The 22,716-nt window shown below is 34.8% G+C and overlaps 1 protein-coding gene across 5 annotated transcripts in view; it reads left to right on the forward strand.

The window, feature by feature from the left end:
* Positions 1–22,716, forward strand: part of CSMD3 (CUB and Sushi multiple domains 3) — a 1,101,621-nt gene that overhangs the window by 448,952 nt on the left and 629,953 nt on the right. The window lies entirely within an intron of this gene.

Genomic DNA, 22,716 nt, shown 5'->3' on the forward strand with positions numbered 1-22,716 from the left:
ATGATGGTTACCAGAGGCTGGGAAGGGTAGCAGAGAAGGGGGGATAAAGTGGGGAGAGTTAAGGGGTACAAAAATACATATAGATAGAATGAACAATATTTGATAGCACAACAAAGTGACTATAATCAACAATAACTTAGGGTATACTTTAACTAAAAGTGTGGAATTGGAATGTTCCTAAAACAAATGAAAATATTCTATTGTATACATATACCAAATTTTAATAATACACTAATGAATTGATGGGCACTTGGATTGTTTCCACATCCTTGCAATAGTGAATTGTGCTGCCATAAACATTAGGGTGCAGATCATTACCAGAAGTGAGATGACACAAGATCAGAAGAATGGGCTCCACATTTACTCGCCATCAAATTGGTACTGACTGATTAGCACTACAGTGCTCAAATGGTGGTGGTGTTCACCAGGGATTCAGGAGTTGGAAGGGTAGACCCACATCTGAGGAATGCGACGAGCGTTGTGGAGGGGAGGGGCATACCTCTAATCCTTACTAGGGAGAGGCAAAGATATAAAATGTAACCAAAATGTTTGTACTCTCATATTTTCCTGAAAACAGAAAGAAATGAAATGATAAATGACTGAGGAAATGGATAACCGAATTACACTGATTTGATTAATTCATATTGTATGCCTATATCAAAACATCACATGTACTATAAATATATACAACTGTTATGTACCCATAATAATTAAAATTCAAAAATTGAAAAAGTAATCAGAACTTGAATGTTTTATATCCATCACAAAATTAGCATATATTTTACTAATTTTAAATTAACATTACCAACAACATAGAGAGAATACATGTATTATACTATTGCAGACTTTAATTACATGACTAATGATGCTTTTAAAAATTTTAGAATTTTTATTAGTCCTCTGATTTTAGCATTTTACAGATAAAATATACAAAAATCCTATTTATATGTAAATAATAATTTAGATAAAATTCACAAATACTTATTTTTGCCCAGTATGCATGGTATATTAAATTGTATTTTTAAATTATTGATGATAAAGTTTATAGTTACATATACTATACATTTATAGTTTTTAATTCTTCATATTATTTATATAAAGCACAAAAATACTCTAAAACATATCTGTATAAAGGAAAAATAGATCTTAAAATATAGATCTATTGAAATTTTATACCATGACTCTTTCAGGAGAACTTAAAATTATATTTTCCTATACTTGGAATGTAAATCAATATTATTTCAACATGAATATAGTTATATTATAATATTCTAAAATATTTACAAATGTTTTTGGGGTGATTTTTGGGGGTGATTTTTAATCACCTCCAAAGCTTAATATAGATAATAATATTTGAAGAAACACACTAAAGAAAAATTCAAAGACCTGGGTTCTGGTTAAACTTTGATCCGAGTAAATTAAGTCACTTTATTAAAATCAGTTAAATCTTTTAGCCTCAATGATTACAATTGTATTTTATAACTACAGAATGATAAGAAGTTTACTAAGTAATTCTTTTCTTACAAGTCTTCTGTATTTCTTATAAAACACTAAAAGTACTTATTATATTCCTGTTTTAATTTTTTTATTTCAAAATATTAAAAGGGTACAAGTATTTTGATTACATAGATACTTTGTGTATTGCTTAAGTCAGGGCTTTTGGTGTGTCGGTCACCAGAATAGTGTTCATTATAATCAATAAGTTAGTTTTCATCTCAAACTTCCCATCTCATCCTTCCCCTTTTTTGGTTTCCAATGTCTTTTATACTTCTTTGTGCCCATGTGTATCCGTCATTTAGCTCCCACTTATTAGTGAGAATATATGGTGCTTGGTTTCTATTCCTGATATACTTCATTTAGGATAATGGTCTCCAGTTCCAACCAAGTTGCTACAAGCGAAATTATTTCATTTCTTTTTATGGTTGAGTAGAACTCCATGGTGTATATACATATACCACATTTTCTTTATCCACTCATTAATTGATGTACACTTAGATTGGTTTCATATCTTTGCAATTTTGAGTTGTGCTGCAATAAACATTTGAGTGCAGGTGTCTTTTTTATAGAATGACTTCTTTTCTTTGGGTAGATACCCAGGAGTGGAATTGCTGGATCGAATGGTAGGTCTACATTTATTTCTTTGAGAATTTTCCATACTGTTTTTCATAGAAGCTGAACTAATTTGTGTACAAATGTTTTTCACAGAAGCTGTACAAATCTGTGCCTGGGCACAGTCACCTGGGTTTTTCGGGGAGTAGCTAGCATCAGTGTTGTAAAGAGCACTATTTTAAGTGTCATTTCACCATTATTTTGCCAACTTCAAAGACTCCAGAAGGCATTTTAGCATTTTTAGAGCTAAAAATTTTAGCATTTTTAGAGCTATTTTTAGAGTTTCATGAGCTCACGGCCTGAGATGATGCAGACCCACCAACCATGCATAAGCATTCCTATCTCTCTGCATCCATGTCAGGATATATTGTTCTTTGACTTTTTAATAATGGCCATTCTGACAAGGGTAAGGTGGTATCTCATTGTGGTTTTAATCTGCATTTCCCTGATGATTAGTGATTTTGAGCATTTTTTTCATATACTTGTAGGCCACTTTTCTATCTTTTAAAAACTTCTGATCATATACTTTTCCCATTTTGATGAGGTTGTTTGTTTTGTTCTTGTTGAATTGTTTGAGTTCTTTGTAGATTCTGGATATTAGACTCTTGTTGAATGTATAGTTTGTGACTATTTTCTTCCATTCCATAGTTTGTTTATTCACTCTGTTTATTATTTACTTTGCTGTTCAGAAGCTTTTTGATTAGCTAAGTCCCATTTATTTATTTTTGTTGTTGCTGTATTTGCACTTGAGGTCTTAGTCATATTTTTTTTTTTTTTTTTGCCTAGGCCAAAGGCTAAAAGAGTTTTTCTAGGTTTTATTCTAGAAGTTTTATGATTTCATGCCTTACATTTATGTTTTTTTTTTTTATCCTTCTTGAACTAATTTTTGTATATGGCAAGAGATAGGGGTCCTATTCATTTTTCTTCACATGGCTACCAACCATTTATTGAATGGGGCTTCCTTTCCCTTATGTATGTTGTTATCTGCTTTGTTGAAGATCAGTTGATGATATCTACATGGTTTTATTTCATTCTTTTGGTCTATGTGTCTATCTTTACATCCATACCATGCTGTTTTGGTTACTGTAGCCTTGTAGTATAATTTGAAGTCAGGTAATGTGATGCTTCCATGCTTCCAGATTTGTTTTTGTTTTCTGGGTTTTTTGTTTGTTTGTTTGTTTGTTTTGTCTTAGGATTGCTTTGTCTATTTAGGGTCTTTTTTGGTTCCAAATGAAGCTTATAATTATTTTTTCTGGGTCAGTGAAATAAGACATTGGTATTTTGATGTGAATTGCTATATAGAAATGCTACTGATTTGTGTATGTTGACTTTGTAACTGGATACTTTGCTGCATATATTGATCAATTCTAGGAGTCTTTTATAGTTTTTAAAGTTTTCTAGATATAACATCATATCATTAGCAAACAAGGATAGTTTAACCTTCTCTTTCCCTATTTGGATGTCCTTTACTTCTTTCTATTGTCTGATTGCTCTGGCTAGGACTCTGTATACTATGTTGAATAGAACTGGTGATACTGATCACCCTTGTATTGTTCCAGTTCCTAGAAGGAATGCTTTCAATTTTTCCCTATTCATTATGATGGTGGCTACGGGTTTTCATATAGGGCTTTTATAATTTTGTAATATGTTCCTCCTATGTCTAGTTTATTTAGGGTTTTTATAATGACATATTGGTGGATTTTCTTACATGTTTTGTCTGTGTCTATTGAGGTGATTATATGGTCTTTGTTTTTTTTTCTGTTTATGTGGTGAATCACATGCATTGATTTGTCAATGTTGAACTATACTTGCATCCCTGGGATAAAACCTACTTGATTATGATGAATTATCTTTATAATGTGCTGTTGAATTCAGCTTGCTAGTATTTTGTAGAGGGTGCTAGCATCTGTGTTCATATGGGATATTGGTCTGTAGTTTTCTTTTTCTGTCGTGTCCTTTCTTGGCTTTGGTATCAAGGTGATACTTATTTCAGAGAACAAGTTAGAGAGGATTCTCTCCTTCTTGATGTTACAGAATTATTTCTTTAGAATAAGTACCAGTTCTTCTTTGTAGGTTTGGTAGAATTTTAGTGTTAATCTGTCTGGTCTGGTGCTTTTTTGTGTTGGGAGATATTTTTATTACTGCTTCAATTTCACTGTTATTGGTCTATTCATGATTTCTATTTTTTGCTGATTCAAACTTGGGAGGTTGAGCATTCCCAGAAATTATCCATTTTATCCAAGTTTTCTAGTTAGTTTGCATAGAGGCTTTTTTATAGTATTCATGGATGATATTTTGCATTTCCACAGGATCAGTTGTAATGATTTTTTTTTTTAATTTCTGATTGAGCTTATTTGAGATCTTTCTCTTCTACTTCTGGTTAATATGGCTAGGGTTCTGTCAATTTTTTAATCCTTATAAAGAACCAACATTTGTGTCATTGATCTTTTGTAATTGTAATTTTTTTTCATTTTATTTGGTTCTGATCTGAGCTTTGCTATTTCTTTTCTTCTGTTGGCTTTAGATCTGATTTGTTCTCCTTTTACTAGTTCCTTGAGATGTGACATTACATTGTTAATTTGTAATTTTTCTTTCTTTTTGATGAAGGCATTTAAGCATGAATTTTCCCCTTAAGACTGGTTTTACTGTATCCCATAAATTATGAATGCTCTTGTCCCCTTTGTCATTCAGTTCAATGAATCTTTTATTTTCCACCTTAATTTCATCATTAACACAGGAATCACTCGTCAGCATATTATTTAATTCCTATGACTTAGTCATGGAAACTTCCAGTGACTATCCACTACTTTGGGTAGTTTTGAATGTTTCTCTTACAACCAATTTCTAGTTTTATTGCACTATAGTCTGAGAAGATACATTGTATGATTTCAATTTTTTTTAATTTGCTAAGACTTGTTTTACTAACCTAAGGAATCATCAATATTGGAAAATCCACTATGTGCTAATGAGAAGAATGTATATTCAGTAGTTTGGGGATAGCATGTTATGTAAATATCCATTTGGTCCATTTGTTCTTGAGTCTTTTTTAAGTCCACTGTTTCTTTATTCATTTTCCACTTAAATGTTCTCTCCAGTTCTGCCAGTGGGGTGTTGATGACCCTGACAGTTATGATGGTACTATTTACGTCTTTGCTTAGGTCTTGTAGAACTTGCTTTATCTGGGAGTTCCTGTGTTAAGTGCACATATAATTAGGTTTGATATGTCATTTAGTTGAATTTCTCCCTTTACCCTTATATAATAAAATCTTATTCTTGTTTTATCATTGTTGATTTAATATCTTTTTTTATCTGTTATGGGAATGGCTATACCTGCTTCCATTTGGTTTCCATTTGGATGGAATATTTTTTCCATTACTTTACCTTGAGTCCGTGTGTGTCCTTGTGGGTTAAATGTGTGTGTTTCCTGGAGACAGATACTTGGGTTGTATTTTGCCATCCATTCAACCAATCTGTGTCTTTTGAGTGGGGAATTCAGACTGCTCATGTTGAGTGTTAGTATCAATATGTGGGGTGCTGTTCAGTTCATCATGTTGGAAGATAACTTATTATTTTGTTTTCCCACTGTGCTTTTGGTTTATAGGAGCTGCGATCTTTAACTTTTGGAAGCTTTTAACTTGTTGGTATCTATTGTGATCTTCCATGTATAATGAACTTTTGAACATTTCCTATAGGGCAGTTCTAGTAGTAATAAATCCCTTTATTGCTTGCTTGCCTGGAAAAATATTTATTTCTCCTTTGTTCATGAAACTTAGTTTTGTAGGATACAAAATTCTTGGCTGGTGGTTGTTCTGTTTAAGAAGACTAAAAATGGGGTCTCAATCCCTTTTGGATTGCAAGGTCTGTGCTGAGAAGTCTGCCATTAGCCTGTTGGGTTTTCCTTTGTAAGTTAGTTGTTGCTTTACTCTTGTAGCTTGTATGATTTTCTCCTTCATTTTGACTTTGGCCAAATTGATGTTTTTGTGCTATGGAGATGTCTTATTTGCTATGGATCTTCCCAATATTTGATGACAATCCCGTATCTGGATATCTGAATCTCTGGCAATACCAAATAAATTGTCCTCAATAACCTTTTTTGAATAGGTTCCCCATGCTTCTGACTTTTTCTTCTCCCTCTGGGAAACCTATAATTCCTATATTATCTCTTTGCACATAGTTCCATATTTCTATGATTTTGTTCATTCTTCTTTAATCTTTTTTCCTGTGTCTTTGACTGATGAGGTTAGTTAAAAAGCCCTGTCTTTAAGCTTTGAAATTCTTTCTTTTTCTTAGTCTAGTCTGTTGTTGAAGCTTTCTGCTCTATTTTTTAATTCCCTAAATGACTCTTTTATTTCTTTAAGTTCTGTTATATTGTTTCTTATGCTGTCTGTTTCTGAGTGGTTTTTCATTCATTTCATCATTTTTTTTTCTTTTGGTTTCTTTGTTTTGGTTTTCAACTTTCTCTTCAGTTCCATCCATCTTATTTACCATCTGTATTCTGAGCTCTATTTCTGACATTTTGACAACTTCCTTTTTGTTAGGATCTATTGCTGTGGATATAAGATGATACTTTGGGGCTGTGAACTATTTTTTTTCATGTTACCAGAATTATTTTGCTGGCTTCTTCTCTTCTGAAACCTTTTCTCTCAGCCCAGAGGTGATAGGTTTGGATGCACCTGTTCTCATTTGTTGAGAACTCTCCTACTTACTGAGAAGGAAGAAAACTCCCTGGATGGTGCTTTTGTGTTCCACTCCAGAGATTGACCTGGCAGGGTAAGGGCAGATGCACTGAGAGTCTATAATGCAGCCATTCCCTGAATTGTTCCTTTCCCCTGTGGTTGTCACAGTCTGAGATAGTGCTGGGAGATATTCATTTGGATTGGTGTATTTGCCACCAGTCCACTGTTGAAAGCTTGAGTAAGGGGCTGGGAAAATCCCTCTCCACAGAGGTGGGTTGCTTGACCTTTGGCCAGTGTCTGGGCCCATGCAGGACCTTGGTGGTCACCTGGATGCATCACAGGACTGCAGCCAGAGGCAGGGTGTGTTGTAGGACCTCAACATGTGTCTGGGGGGATCGTGGAAGCTTGGCCAGTACCCGAGTGGGTTGAGGGACCTTTGTGGGTGCATGGGCATATTGTGACTCTGCAGCTGAAGTGGGGCAAGTCAAGGGACCTTGGTGGACATGTAGGCACAATAAGGGACTGTAGCTGGTGGAAGGGCAGGTCTTGGGAATTTGGCAGGTGGCTGTGTGGGTTGCAGGACCTTGGCAGGTGCCTGAATAGGAAGGGGGTCTTGGCTGGTGCCTGGGTAGGTGGTGGGACCACAGTCAGCAGCACAGTGCCTCCTCAGGCTGCAGTGAGTGGGTTATCCATGGCTGGTAGGGCCTAGTGGAGGGGTGCATTACACTTAGACACAGTGTGCATGAGAGTGCCTTCTCTGCCTGCTTCCTCTCTGCCCTGGCAGTGGTAGTGGGGAGTGGCTGCAGTGGAGCAGCTGTGGCTACAGTGGAGGTGACCCTCTGAAGACCTGGCCCTTTGGGGCTGAGAACGCAGTTTGGTGTCTGTTGCAGCAATCTGGGACCAGAAGTTGGCAGGACCGCACTGTGCCCACTCTCTGATGCAATGCTGCTGCATTTTCTAAGCAGCTCCTTGGTCAGTTTGCAGGCCTGCTGTGGTGAGTGAGACCCCTCAAAGCTCAGATTTCATTGTCAGTTGATGGAGCACGGAATCCCAGGAATCAGTCCCTTAATCCTTCACTAAGTGTGTATACTTCCCCCAGGTACCTTCTGATCTTGCTGAGTGGATCACCCTGCCTCTCTCTCTCCCACTTTGGATATCTACAGTCACTTATCTGGTGACTCGCAGTGCTGTCTCCAAGATAGTCCATCAGGGTGAACCCCTACCTGCAACCTTGGATCCTCTCCTTGAGAGCCAAAAGTGCAGGCTTCTTGTAATCTGCACTTCTGCCCACCTTCCTCCTATTTTATTCCTATGTTTTAAATGAGGAAGCTGAAGCTCTGTTTACTTAGCTAAATAATTTGATGGAACTGCAATTTGAATTCATGACTTCTGGACTCCAAAACCTTACTTTTTAATCTCTATATTATATTATGCTTTGAAGTCAAACAAACTTCATTCAAGTCACATCCCTGACATAAATTATCTTGACTTCTGCAAGAGTTGATTTCCTCAGATCTAAACTGAGGATAATAATGCTTATCTTATTGGGTCAAGGAGAAGGTCATTTGAGATATTGTATGCATGGTAGTAATCATGGAGCTTGTGGCAAAATAAATATTCATACCAGCTGCTATTAAAATATATAAAGAATAATTATTATTAATATTAATATTTTCTTCAACACATTATTTGCAGATTATATCAATGATTTATTGGAAGTAGACTTAAAATATTTTAATAGTAATATAGTGAGTGAAATTACCTTCAAGTGCAGTGGATTTCAAGCTATGTAGATGTAATCACAAATTTAAAAAAGTACTGTGAAGTCAAAAATAAAATTAAAATCAAGATTTTAGGAGAGAGAATAAAGATACTTTTATGCTCTCTTAAATTGGAAGCCAACCAATTTAAGAAGATCCTATTCCCATTGATATTGGAAAAATTATATGCATCCAGCCTGCAGGCAAGGAATAGCCTTAGATTAAGGAAGAGCTTGATGAGCTGTTCCAGGAAAATATAGACCAGTGAAGCCTAGTTACAGTGTCTAAATGGAAAATCATCATAGGTTGTAGAAATAAGGAGAAACCAGATCTCTCTGCAGAGAAAGTAAATTGACAGCCACTCAGCCTGATCTTTACTGAAGATGTTTTGTTTTAAGCACACAGTGTTTTTAAAGAATGGAAGCCAACATTTAAAACTAAAACTAAGATCTCTCTCTCTCTCTCTCTCTCTCTCTCTCTCTCTCTCTCTCTCTCTGTCTCACACACACACACACACACACACACACACACATCGCTGTATTACCATGTTGTATTTGGCAACTTACACCTGTATGTTTTTATGGTGACATTTACTGAAACCAATTAACAGCTGCTCCCTCCAGGCTAGGAAGACTCTCTGGTTCACTATGTTTATCCATAAGCTACTTCACTCATTTAGGTCACCTGCCTATGATGGGAAGTTGTAAAGAATTGTAAGAGAGAAATGTGAACCAATTTATATTTTCAGTAGATCAGGTAACTGTTTTAGGTAACTGGATTGAGGAAAACATAAGTTTTAGTTAGAAGGCTGTTTCATAGTCTCGGTGAAAATGATGGAGACCTGGAATATGGTATTGGCAGTTAACTAGACAGATCTGAGATATATTTCAAAGGTAAAATATTCAGTATCCAATGATAATTTGATGTGGTAAGTAAAACAAATGGAAGAATAAAGGTTATTCCCAATTTTCTGGGCTTGAACAATATGAGGATGGGTAGAAGGTTAATATTTTGGACAGTGTGAAAATACAGAAATTTGAAGAGAAAAATTGAGAGTTCAGGGGTTTTTTGTTTTGTTTTGTTTGTTTGTTTGTTTTTGAGACGGGGTCTTGCTTTATCTTCTGGGCTATGGTGTCATCACAGCTCACTGCAACTTCAAACTCCCAGACTCCAGCAATCCTCCTGCCTCAGCTCCCAAGTAGGTGGGACTACAGGCACACAGCATCATGCTTGGCTAACCATTCTATTTTTTGTAGAGATGGGGTCTTACTCTTGCTCAGGCTTGTCTCAAATTCCTGGGCTCAAGCAATCCCCCACCTTGACTTCCCCAAGTGCACAGATTACAGGCATGAGCCACAGTCCCTGGCTGAGAGTTTTAAAGTATTAAATTTCAGATGACTTAGAGATTTGTAGGTGGATATGTGAAGTCAATTGAAGTTCCTAGATATCAGGGAACTATCAGTGTGTAGGTATTATAAAGAATATTAAAGCAACATGAGTAGAAGACATCACTTAAAATGTATAGAAAGTCGAGAGTACGTGTGACATAACTCAAAGATTTATATTATTTGATGAACTGTTGCAATACAAGGTATTATCAAATCATGCTCATGAGTGACCAGAAGAATAAGCAAATACTCACGAGAGTGACTGAAGTATGAGAAGAAAGTCCTTTAAAAGAAAAGTAAAGAATATTGAATACAATTGAAAAAATGAATATGATGAGGACCAAAGATTGTCTTTTGAATTTGACAACATGCAGGTTGTTGACAAGAATGATTTCAGTGAAATGAGAGAGGTTGAGAATCAAATGAAATACAATGAAGAGTCAATAAAAACAGGTCAGATAGGTAGCATCTTGGGAACATCAAGTTATATAAAGCAGGATAGTAATGAGGCAGTTGTTATGAGGAAATAAAGAGAGAATATATTTTTAGAGATTCTAGAGATCAAAGTGTATTAATTGATTGATACAAATAATCCTATAGAGAGGAATATATAGGTAATATGGAATGAGAGGGTATAAGTAAACGAGCATAATTTTGTAGGAGAAAATAAATGGGATCCCAAAGACAAGGGGAATTATTGTCGCTGTAACAGGAAGGAACGTAGAGAAATAGAAAGGAGATGCTCCTAGGCTTGCTTACAGATTTTGTGATGGGAAGATGAGAGAGTTCATGTTTAATACTTTTACTTTGGTAATGCTGAATCTAGTAAAGCCATCAAATGAACATGTGTGGTATAGAGAGATTGGGATGGATGGGATAAAAAGTTTAAAACTGAAAGAAAAATGGTAAATGGTTGTTACCAAGAGTGGAGTAGCAAGCTTGATATAGAAATGTTTCCTTGCTAAGTAATTTTAAGTGTCCATTTGAGATTGATGATAATGAATCTGCCTGGTTATTTAATTTTTATCTAGCATAACTGAGCTTCCTAAGTACAAACATAAAAAGGACTGTGCAAAAGGATGGCAAAGCTCAGTGCATTTGGGAAATTGCTAGTAATTCTTTCAGGTGTACAGATTAGGCATATGGAGCAAAGAAATCTCAAGTAGACTATAAACTGGGGGACTTACTGACTCAGAGTCCTCCTTTATAAAGCTTTTCTTATTTTTTCTAATCCATAGCAATCTGGTCCTTATCTTCTTAGCATTGTAAACTTACTTCATTATAGCACTAGAATATTTTTCCTTGTCTTTTAGAAACTTTTCTAAGCATAAGATCTTTGGAATTAGATATAGATCTTTGGAATTATTCACATTTTCTGTATGTCTGACAAAGGGAGTTTAATAAATGTAATGAATTTAATTGATAAAACAGCAAAACTGCAGTTCAGCATTTTTCCATTAATTTCCCTGATCACATGACCTTGTAGCAGGACCTCAAACTCATTGTAAAAGTAAATGGCTTATGGACAGCAGTTGATGAAACAAATTATATATGCACACAATCAATATTTTTATGATCACTGAGGAACTCTATAAGAAGATCCTTGGAGAAGTATTTTACTTGTTATATTTTGCTTACTATTTTGTACTCTAATCCCTAAGGTGAGAGTCCCAGCAGCTGTGTTTTGAAACCTTAAAAGCTTTGTTTCTAATTTGAAATGCCTATGGAACATAACAGGCTTTAAAGAGAGAAATACTGCCAAAGAGATATAAGGATGCCAACATTTTCTATACTGAAAAATGAATTAAAAATTTAAATGTCTCTTAAAATTACAACCAAATGTCTGGGATAGCTCAGCTTGTGGGATCCTTACCTTTCACAGACTTTCCTTCTGCAGGAAAGGCCTTAATTGATACCTTTTCCATCTGAAACAGAAGATATAGAGGAAGGGGAGTTTTGAAGATATCAACAGAGATGTTACTAAACAGGGACATGAATTTGTTCTCCTGTTGAGAGCAAAGAATATATGTTGACTCCAAATTTTGGATTTTTATTTGGATTATTAAACTGGCATGTCTCAGCAGTGAAACAGCAGGGATCATGCTACTCATCTGGTAATATTGAAACACTATCATACATTATATAGTACGTAGGAAATGCTGATTATCATAATCCAAACTCACCACACTTTTGAATATGGGCTCATCTTCACTCATTCTCCCAGCATGAGCTTTCTAAATATGCTAGAATATTCATGTATAAATTTTACTTTGGCAATTGCCAAGAGACCATTAATATATAGAAATTTCCAAGTATGTTCTGTCTATTCCCACTTTACAAGTAAATTTTTCTAAATAGTCTACACCTGTGGTGCTTCCTTCTTTACTGCTATAACCAGGTATAACCATTGTAACTATCTGTAACCATTATAACCTGTGTTTTTACTTCAGTGATTGAGAAATAGAATAGCTTAGTTTCCTTGAGAATAGCCACTCTGATTACCCATTTTTTCACTCTTTTCTTGAATGTACTCTCTCCTCTCATTTCCTAAAAATAAGCATTTGTCAGAGTTACATCTTTAAATCTCCCTTTTCCCCCTAAACCTTTTGCTTCTTTTGCTTCAAGAATGCTACCACCTCTTAAGGCTTCATAACCACAACTTTCTATGTTTCTCTAAGGTCTTCACCTTTCCATTGTTCTGAGATTTGAATATTTCTTTTCAACTTTGAAACAATTGAACTAATCTTTCCTCTAAAACAAGTATACTACACTTTATAAGTGAAAAAGCATGGAATTTGGAATCAGATGAAATTAATTTCAAGCCTTGTCATTCTTTTTACTTAACTTGAAGAAGTTGTTTATTGTTTCCAAAGTTCTGTTTTCTTTTCAGTAAAAATGGAAAGAATAACCCCAAATTGAATTGCTGCTATAATGAAGTACTAGACTATCTAATAGTCCATAAAATTGCCTAGTAAAGTATCCTGGACAAAACAGAGCTCTATAAATGCTAGGTCACCTCTCTTACTCTTCTCTTTCTAGTTTTCCTATGATTTTCCCAATGAATTCAGATTTAAAAAATTAAATTCCAATATCCTGCAACCCATTTATTCTACTTTTTTTAGTTTATTAATTAGTTATCTTCAATTCTCATTGCCTCTATTTTACTTTACACCCTTAAAACTCTCACCTGCACAATAGTAATACTCTTCTATTGCAAGAAGTATTACACTCAGCTTTCCGAAAAAGATTCTTAGTATGTGACTATTACTATATTACCACCTGATCAAAAACTTATGTTTTTCATACCTCATTGAATTAAGAAGTAATGTAATATCAATTATCATACACAGACATACATCATACTTTAGCTTAAAACCACTTCCACAATATTATTTTATTTGTTATTCATTAAAACACTGTAAGTGTCAATATTCCTATTTTGCTAATGAGTAAACTTACATGCCAGAAGTTCCTACACATAGCAATAATGAAGGCAAGCCTTTAACCTAGGGCTTATGGCCTGTAATTTGGTGCTCTTTTCCCCTTGCTTATATATTTGCATTCTGACATTTAGGTTCTTCCTTAATAGAGTTCAAACCTACATTTCTAGCATTATTTCTTCAGTTCTATCATATCGTGTTGCAGATGCAACACATCTTATGGGAAAAAAATGTATCATTTCAGTTGTGTGGTGTGTATTTTTAAAAAGAAATGTAAAAGAAAAATCTTCTATTTCCTTAAAATTTCTAGTTGCTTAAGGCAAATTGTTCTTCCAAATGTCTCTACCTTTTATCAGCAAATGCTATTCTCTCTTCTTAGAATATTATCCTGCCAATCATTACCTATGGGAAACTTATCCATTCTTCAAATGGATTTTCATCATATTCCTTGGTTTCTCATAACTTTTATCAATACTCCCTTGGTTCTGTCAAAGTGAAAATAAAAATGTAGTGATGAATCTCTAAATTTAACATTTTATTTGGGAAGAAAGAATTACAATTTGAGGCATACATGCAGACTGAATGATCTTTGTTATGTCCCAAGAAGAAAGAGAAAGTCGGAGGTTTTATCAAAAGGAAAAATGTTACCTATTGCTCTTTGGGGAAGTCCATTGGCACTAGTAAATTTCTGTGGAGGTGGCAAGGTTCGATTGGTGAGCGATGGAGGTGGGTAAAATTAGTCCCAGAATTGCAGCAAGTTATTACAGCAGTTTTAGATGAAAGTGGTCTCAGGTTACAATAGGCAGTTTCAGCAGCTAGACTTGCAGAAAATTATAGTTATAAAGCCATGTTATGTGTCCTGATTCCTCCCTGACCCCTGGGCTTCTCAACTGTTTTCATTAGGCATAACAAGAATAATCCAATTTGTATGATCAGCTTTCACAGCTCATTTGACGTGAATATATTAATTCCTGTGTCCCCATACTCAATATAATTCTATTTATTGAATGCAGATATGTTCTTATTATTTTTTTTCATTAAGCCAATAAAAGTTTACATGCTTAAGAAAAGCTTGCTATGTTGAATTTGAGTAAAGCTACACTGTCACCTTCATCTTGTGTTGTGTTTTAGGACCAATGCAATTAACACTATCCTACTGTTATTGTCTGTATGAAAAGGTATTTCTGGCCTCTTTGATAAAGCTCCTTAAAATTATATTACCTAGGTCTGAAAACAGAGTAACGAAAGCACAGCTATTCCATTGTTGCTCGTGACCCAAACTGCTCAGTATGCTATTACCATATAAAAACTAGCTTCTATAAAAATAAATCTATTTTAAGTTATATAAATATATAAATGAAATTGCAGGACTAGATTTTGGAAAGCTACTCCCATTACATTATCTAAGTTGGTAAGACATGTGGGATTTATGACTTATGGAAATACTCAAATTGGGTAGGCAAACTTAAAAGAAAATAACATGAATAATATGACCTAGTACTCATACTGTTCAAATTTCCAGGTGAGCTTTGTACTATATCTACACTCTACACTGTCTACTTTAACTTTATGATCTCCTCATTGCTGGATGGGAAAAAAAGCAGTGATTGCAATATTGTAGTGAAAATATTAAAGAGAAAAAGTTGATGTAAATAACAATTTGAGGCCACGTATAGTTTAAATCACGGTGATAGTCTATTGACGTAAAGTTTAAAATGTACATATTTAGAAATATATTAATATATTGCATTTAGAAAATAATTTTGATGAGTAATACTATTTATGACTAAGGCAAGTATTTCTGCCTGGTTAGTATGAGAATATGTTGGGTTTACTCAGAGTAATTCCAAATCTATAAAAATGAAATTATTTCTTGTATTTTATGTCACATATTTTTAAATTACAAGGTTTTACATTTTAAAAAAGTAAGTTATAATAAAAATAAATACTAAGATCCCCTTCTAGTGTTACCACTTATGATAAGGAAAGCCTACATGCAAGTTCAAAAGATAAAATTGGTCAGATTTTTCATTGTGAATTTAAACAATGAGTCAGATTTAAAATTCTATAATTTCCATAGGGAAACCCTCAGTTTTACTAAGTATATGTGAATTTTGCTAAAGAACTACACTTATTATGTTGGAAACACTATGTGACTTGGACAAAGTGAAAGAGGTCTTCAACCAGTCTTTATTAGCTGCCTATTTTTCTTCTTTCATTGCAACCCCCACATTTAAAATATAGTAATGCAATTTATTTTTTTATCTGTTTCCCCGTATATGTCCATAAACTGTTTTGAGAAGAGAGTCTTATGTCTTTTTCACTATTATATCCACTTTGCCTAGGACCTAACATATATCAAATATTGAAATAATCATGTTCATCAAGCTTTTTGTTTTGTTAGATCTGCATAGTATTTAAAAAAAAATCTTTTTAGAATACAAATGGCTTTAATCGAGTAGATACCAATTCACTATCTACTTTTTGGTCTTGATTGTCTATAAGGCACTTGGGGCTGTAACTATTACCTAAGAACTCAATGAATGTATATTGAATAAATGGATAAATTGATTAATGAATAAATATTTTCAAGTGAGTGGATGAATAAATGGGTGTGTGGAAGAATAGTTTGGCATGTGTGTGGGGAAGGAAGAGAAGTAGTTTGCGAGGATTGAGGTGGGTACACAAGTTATAGAGGATTAGGTAAATGAGGTAGGAAGCAGTCAAACCATAAGTAACCCTAATGTGTTATCCCAAGGATCTTAAGCGTTATCCAGGAAGAAATTTTTAACCTCTACAGAACTTTTCATATCATACCTAATTTATTATTTCTGCAATATATTCCAACATGTGCTTGCTCTATTTTTGGACTCACTTGACCAAAACTTCCAGCTAATCAATGAGTTATGCATTCTTAAACATATAATTTTTTGGAATTATCTAAAATTTTCAGTATAAAGATTCAGTTTCTTGAGCTTCACCTTTAGACATACAGGGTGTGTTCAAGATGTATGAATAGGTGACAAGACCTCCCAGAGTATTGTAATGCCGATAGCCTGTGTGACACACTTTGTAAAACACTGTCATGTGAAAAGAAATATATTTAAATCAACTTTAAAATGGATTTATAGTATGAAGTACAATGTTTTACCACAAGAAGTTTCTAATTTTTTTTTAAGCACAGTGCCCTGAGTGTCTCTGAGTGTAATTTTTTTCATGGCTCTCATGCCCAAATACCTAACACTTCCATTTATTAAGTAGTGTGTCTAAACAACTTAGGGATTTATGTTCTAACAACTTAGCACTGTTATTCACTGTACAACTTCTCAAACCTTGGAATCAGATTGAATATTGCCACCTCATTTCTAGTTCCACAGTGAGATTGTGTGATACTTGCTTTTTATCACAGCAACCATGGAAAATAGAGCATCACAAAGAGATGTCATTGAAAGGAATACAGTAGTCTAATATTAAAACTGTGACCTATTTCAAGCTGGTAGTTTGTACAATTCATGATAGATATCTTCATTTCCTTCAAAAATTTAAAGTACACTATAGCACTGTGTTTCATCCAGCAACCTGACAAGCTCAACACAGTTTGGGAAGTGTAATTTTAGCCAGTAAGGAAAGGAGTGAAAAATCTACAATAAAAATGGATGCCAGCACATTTATTTTGTATTTTAGAAAGACCTATTGCAAGAACCAGCTATTTTCCCACCCATTGCACAGACAACCTAGTATTTGTAATTATAATGTATAACGTCAGCTAAGCTCTCCAAGGTCTACATCATGCCTGCACCTAAACTACTATATCTTGTGTCCTTTCACTCATGTACTCAGCAGATACTACCTGTGTACTATGGAGCAGACATTGGGCTAGAGCCTGGATGTAGGAAATAAGGATGAGTAAAACATAATCCTTTCCTCCAAGAGTTTACAGTCTCCAGCTTGTGTCTCAGTGACACATGAAATTTGCTGCCAATCTGCACCACCCTTTAGTGAACCTCTGTATGCCTGTTTACTATTTGTGGGGTCTTCTCTCCTCCACTGGATGCTGGTGTTATATTTTAGATTCCCCTTAGCTCCAAACTTTCTATTCCAAGGGCAAAACCATCTTTAGCCCCTCACTAGCTCATACTCTTGGAACTCACTAAGTCTGACATAATGGGTCCCAATTTGACCATGAAGAAAACCTGAATTCTTTAAAAAGTAAAATAATGAGAATTTTGTCAAAGATTAATTTCTCAAATATAATTAATAATTTAAGGTAATGGTTTACATAGTAATTTTGATGTGCACAGAAGTAGTTATATAGAACTCTTTTCTGATCTATGACTCAGAGGATCTATGATCTGGGACTCTGAGAATCAGAATGTGATGCATTCTATTTCTATGTCTATGGTTATGTGCATTATGGTCTCCAGCTGACCGAGTAGTTGGTGGAGAGGTAGTGAAGAGATGGTGGAAATATGGCAGATACAGGACCATGTCTTTTCTATCAGTCATCATAATGTATATTGTAATACCTGGCAAAGTTGCAATTAAAAATGTAAACTATTCATCGTATGCCATATCCCTGTAGAATGCTTGAGACTTGTTTCCTTTAATGTTAAGACAATCTATAGTCCATTTCTGCATTATGAAGATATTCTTTATCATCATATACTACTTGACAATATTTTATACAAACTATTTATTTGTATTTTAGTACAATATCCATTTTTAGAGACTTCCAGAATTTTATATCTAGGAAAAAAACTCAGAGGTTATCTCCAGGTAATCCCCCAGTCCCCAATCTCCTATTTGATTTAAAAAGCTAATACTGAGATTTCCCCAACATTTAGCAAAGCATTATTTCTTGTTTGTAGTTTTAGTATTTACTAGAAGGGCATTTTATATATATTTTATTGATACATAATATTTGTGCATATTTATCAGGTACTTGAGATATTTTGATACCTGGATAGAATGTGTAATGATTAATTAATAATATTTAGGATATCATTTCCTTGCATTGGAAACACTTCAAATATTATCTTCTAGCTATTTTGAAATATACAATATATATTGTTAACAATAGTCACCCTACTGTGCTATCAAACACCAGAACTTATTCCTTTTATCTGACTGTACACTTGTATTCATTAACCAATCTTTCTTTATCACCCCCCTCACAAACACACTTCCCAGCCTCTGGTAGTTACCATTCTTCTTTCTACCTCCATGAGATAAACATTTTTTAATTTTCACATATGAGTGAAAACATGTATTATTTGTCTTTCTGTGCCTGGCTTATTTTACTTAACATAATGACCTTCAGTTCCATCTATGTTGCTGCAAATGACAGGATTTCATTCTTCTTTATGTCTGAATAATATTTCATTCTATATATATACATTTTCTTCATTCATCTATTGACAGATGCTTGGGTTGATTCCATATCTTAGCTATTGTAAACAGTACTGCAATTAACATAGGGATACAAGTATCACTTTGAGGTACTGATTTTATTTCCTTTGGATAAATACCCAGATTTCAGTATTGCATGGTAGTTCTATTTTTAGTTTTTTGAGGAACCTCCATACTTTTTTTGTTAATGACTACACTAAATTATGTTCCCACCTGAAGTGTATAAGACTTCCTTTTTCTCTGCATTCTGACCAAGATCTGCTAATTTTTTGTCTTTTTTTTTAATTTATTTTTTCCCAAATTCTGTGGGTACAAATATTGTTAGGGTTACATATCTTGCCCCTGCTCCCCTCCCCACCCTGCTCTGCCAGAGCTTCAAGCGTGTCCAGTCTTCAAGTGGTGCGCCTGCACCCACCACGATAGTGAGTACCCTTCCCCTTCTCCCTCCTTCCACCTGTTCACCTCCCATTAACAAAATTTTTTTAGACATTTTGGTTACAGTGTGGTTTTTTTTGCCTCTCCCTAAGAAGGGATAGAGGTAATCCTTTCCCCCCTACAATGCTCATCACATCCTTAAGATATGGGTCTCCTCCCCACCTCAGATCCCTGTTGAACACTACAATTATTTGAACACCATAGTTTTAGGCTGTCAGTACCAATTTGATGGCGAGTAGATGTGTAGCCCATTTTCCCAGTCTTGTGTCATCTCGCTTTGTATTACAGGCTTAAGCTTAATCTACGATAACATAAACGGTGCTAGTTCACTATCATTTCTTAGAATTGAGTAATATTCCATTGTGAGTATATACTACATTTTAGTTATCCATTCATGAATTGACGGGCACTTGGGTAGTTTCCATGTCCGTGTAATAGTGAATTGTGCTGGTATAAACATTCGAGTGCAGATGTCTTTATAATAGAGTGACTTATGTTCTTTTGGATAGATGACCAACAATGCTATTGCTGGGTCAAATGGTATTTCTATTTCTAGTTGTTCGAGGAATCTCCAAATTTTTTTCCACAAAGGTTGCACTAATTTACAGTCCCACCAGCAGTGTAAGAGTGTTCCTGTCTCTCTGCATCCTCGCCAGCATTTGCTATTTTGGGATTTCTTGATACAGGCCATTCTCACTGGGGTTAGGTGGTATCTCATTGTGGTTTTGATTTGCATTTCTCTAATGATTAGAGATGTTGAACATTATTTTATATGTTTCCATGCCATTATTCTGTCTTCTTTGGAGAAGTTTCTGTTCATTTCCATTGCCCATTTCTTGATGGGGTTGTTTGATTTTTGCTTGTTTATTCTTTTAAGTTCTAGATAGATTCTTGTTATTAGACCTTTATTGGAAGTGTAGAGAGCATATATTTTCTCCCATTCTGTGGGTTGTCTATTTGCTCTAATGATCGTTTCCTTGGCAGTGCAGAAGCTTTTTAATTTGATGAGATCTCATTTGTTTATTTTAGCTGTGGCAGTGATTGCCTTGGGGGTCTTCCTCATAAATTCTTTGCCTAGACCAATATCTGATAGGGTTTTCCCAACATCTTCTTCTAGAATTCTTAGTTTCCTGTGTTAGGTTCAGGTCTGTTATCCATCTTGAGTGAATTTTTGTGAGGGGTGAGAGGTTGGGATCCTGATTTGCTCTTCTGCATATTGCTAACCAGTTTTCCCAGAACCATTTATTGAAGAGAGAATCTTTTCCCCATAGTATATTTTTGTCTGCTTTATCAAAGATTAGGTTACCATATACAGATGGTTTGATCTCTGGAATCTCAGATCTATTCCAGATATCAATGTTTCTGTTCTTGTGCCAGTACCAGGAAGATTTTACTATTATTGCCTTATAGTACAGCTTAAAGTCAGGAAGACTGATCCCTCTCAGTTTGTTTTTCTTACTTAAGATTGCTTTGGCTATGCGTGGTTTTCTCTGGTGCCATACAAAGAGAAGGATTATTTTTTCTAGATCTGTAAAGAATGCTGGTGGCATTTTGATGGGAATTGCATTGATTCTGTAGATCACCTTAGGTAATATTGACATTTTAACAATATTGATTCTTCCTAGCCATGAGCATGGTAGATTTTTCCATCTGTTTAAATCATCTGCAATTTCTTTTTTTAGTGTTTCATAGTTCTCCTTATATAAATCTTTTGTATCTCTCATTATATATTCCTAGATATTTAATTTTCTTTGGAGCTATAGTAAAGGGTATTGCGTTTTTGATTTGAGTTTCTGCTTGATGATTTTTGGCATATATGAATGCTTCTGATTTGTGTATATTGATTTTATAACCTGAAACTTTACCGAATTCATTTATCAGATCTAGGAGTTTCTTGGATGAGTCCATGGGGTTTTCTAGATATAATATCATATCATCGGCAACAGTGAGAGTTTGATCTCTTCTGACCCAACTTGGATGCCCTTAATACCCCTCTCATGCCTGATTGCTATAGCTAAGACTTCGAGTACTATGTTGAGTAGAAGGGAAGAAAGTGGGCATCCTTGTCTAGTTCCGGTTCGAAGCAGGAATGATTTCAATTTTTCCCCATTTAGAATGATGTTAGCCATTGGTTTGTCATAGATGGATTTGATAAATTTAAGGTATGGGCCATCTATGCCTATTTTGTTAAGGGTTTTTATCATAAATGTATGTTGGACTTTATCAAATGCTTTTTCTGCATCTATTGACAGAATCATATGGTCTTTGTTCTTGGCTTTATTTATAAAGTGGATTGCATTTATAGACTTGTGTATGTTGAACCAGCCTTGCATGCCAGGAATAAACCACACTTGGTCATGGTGAATTCTTTTTTTGATGTGCTACTGAATTCTATTTGCTAAAATTTTGTTTAGGATTTTTGCATCTATATTCATGAGGGATATTGCTCTATAATTTTCTTTTTTTGTTGCATCCTTTCTTGGCTTTGGTATCAAGGTGATATTGGCTTCATAGAATGAGTTAGGAAGGGTACCATCCTTCTCAATGGTGTGGAATAGTTTCTGTAGTATGAGTTCTTCGTTGAATGTTTGGTAGAACTCCAGGGTGCGGCCATCTGGCCCGGGACTTTTCCGTTTGGGGAGGTTTTTAATTACTGCTTCAATTTCTGAGCTTGTGATTGGTCTGTTCAGGAATTCATTTTCCCCCTAGGTGAACTTAGGGAGGTTGTGTGATTCCAGGAATCTGTCCATTTCATCTTCATTCTGTAGTTTTTTGGCATATAGATTTCTATAGTAGTCAAACATAATGTTTTGTATTTCTGTGGAGTCTGTTGTGATCTCTCCTTTTTCATTTCTTATTGAGGTTATTAGAGTCATTTCCCTTTGAGTTCTTGTCAGCCTCACCAGAGGGCTGTCAATTTTGTTGCTCTTTTCAAAAAAACAGCTTCTGGTTTTGTTGATCTTCCATATAGTTCTCTTATTCTCCAATTCATTTAGTTGAGCTTTGATCTTAGATATTTCTTTTCTTCTGCCAGGATTGGAATTGATTTGCTCTTCTTTTCCAATTCCTTGAGTCTATTAATTAGGTTGTTGGTGTCTAATCTTTCTGTTTTCTGGATGTGAGCATTTATTGCTATTATTTTTCCTCTCAAATATGCTTTTGCTGTATCCCAACGGTTTTGGTAAGATGTGGCTCCATTGTCATTTTGTTCAAAGAAATCCTTGATTTCCCTCTGAATTTCTTCCTTGACCCAATAGTCATTCAACAGTAGGTTGTTTAGTTTCCATGACTTAGTGATGTGGTGTGTATTTCTATTAGAGTTGAACTCTAATTTTATACCACTATGGTCAGAGAAGACACAGGGTATTATTCTTATTTTCTTGAATTTTTTGAGATCTGCTTTGTGGCCTAGTATGTGATCAATTTTTGAGAAGGATCCATGGGCTGCTGAGAAGAATGTAAATTCAACTTTATTTGGGTGAAATGTTCTGTATAGATC

This window comes from Microcebus murinus, chromosome 7 (assembly GCF_040939455.1).
Source record: "Microcebus murinus isolate Inina chromosome 7, M.murinus_Inina_mat1.0, whole genome shotgun sequence".
Classification (NCBI taxonomy): Eukaryota; Metazoa; Chordata; class Mammalia; order Primates; family Cheirogaleidae; genus Microcebus; species Microcebus murinus.